Source organism: Eschrichtius robustus, chromosome 10 (assembly GCF_028021215.1).
Source record: "Eschrichtius robustus isolate mEscRob2 chromosome 10, mEscRob2.pri, whole genome shotgun sequence".
NCBI lineage: Eukaryota > Metazoa > Chordata > Mammalia > Artiodactyla > Eschrichtiidae > Eschrichtius > Eschrichtius robustus.
Window position 1 is genome coordinate 104,762,453 of NC_090833.1, and position 1,662 is coordinate 104,764,114.

The following is a 1,662-nucleotide window of genomic DNA, read 5'->3' on the forward strand; positions in this document are numbered from 1 at the left end:
GGAAGAGAAGTCATTGAACATAGATTGATAGAGCTGGAAGAACAGTTAGAGACTACTTTACAGATGAGGAAACGAAGGTAAAGGGAAGTGAATAACTTTCCTTAGGTCACACAGCCTTTGAGCAGTAGATTTACTGTATCAATTTGAAGAGAAAGTCTTATTTTCCTTGTTAGGGGAATTTCTACAATGGGCCATCTCCCTACTGTACTCAAAGATCTAATTTGGCCATGGAAGAGAACTTGGCCAACTCAAAAATGTCTATGTCTTTAGATCCTTTCCTCTATTTCATAAAATAATACTGGAGAAAAAAATGGTCTACATGATCATAAAACACTGAACTGCAGCTTTTCCAGAAGTACCTGCCCCCCTGCCCCGAGTCCAAATTTTGGAGGACTTCAGTGAATGAGATGCTGGCAGACAGTAGGTGGTTAGGTAGGCTTTTTCCCACTTACTGTGTCTCCCAGGACTGAAGATAGTCAACTGAAAAGCAATCAATATATATTTCACTTTTGTTTTCTGTATAAATAGTTGTCTTATCTGAAATGACCTTTTCCAAGAGCTAATAGCCATAAATTTTTGCAGCTGGATATGTTTAGAAATGCCTCTTAGCTATTTTTGTTGATTTATTTTCTTTGTCTGTATTTGTGCAATCCAGCTTTGGGCATGGAAGCAAGCAGCCCTGGTCACTAGACCTCCACCTCTAATGATATAAACTCAGGGAACATAAGTCTCTCTCCTGTGGGAAAGACCCCATATGGAATCCCATGGAGTTATAGCTCAGCCCAGGAGAAATTACTACATGTTGGAGAATCATCTTCAGTTCCTTTTGTGGTAACTTTAGTCTGCATTTCCCCTGCCTGTTTTGAAATCTATCTCTATCTATCTATCTATCTATTTGCAACTCCAATGTCCAATAATACAGTGGTTATATATTATGGCATATTAAAAGGCCACAAAAATGAAAAGGCAAATACTATTTGCTATGTTGCTTCATGGAAAAGCATATATATGTTAAGTGATCACTGCATATATTTAATTATAGCATGCAAATTTTATTTATACATTTGGATAAAATTTAGACATTTCCTCTAAAAGAGGAAAGTGAACTGACAATTCTTGATGACCTAATATATGCTGAGTTTATCGCATTTAATGCGTAGAATAACCCTGTAAAAAGGCATTATTACCTTCATTTAAAGATGAAGAATCTGAGTCTCAACAAAGTCAAATAACTTGCCAAAGGTCATACAGCTAATATAAAGGTATAACCAGTGTTCCAGTTCATTCCTAAAGCTAAGATCCATGCTATTTTTACTCTGTCATGCTGCATTTAGAGAAACCTAACAGTTAATGATTTAGGTAAAGAGCTTAAGAGTTATGACATTTTTTAGTTAAAAATAAAAATAAATATGAAGATATTTTTGTCCTCCATATTCACTGAGTTACTAATTTCTGAGTGAAGGAAGTATGAGTGGTACAATGGAGAGAACTCATCATCCATTTGTCCTTTCACTATTACCTCTTTCTGGACATTCATTTCCCAGGCAACAATATACGTGTTCCGAGGTCTAAAGTCAAACGGCTTCTATGAAAAGAATGCAATAGTTTAAGACCTGAACATAAGACAGAGCAATAAAGCAATCAGTATGGGCAGGGCTAAAC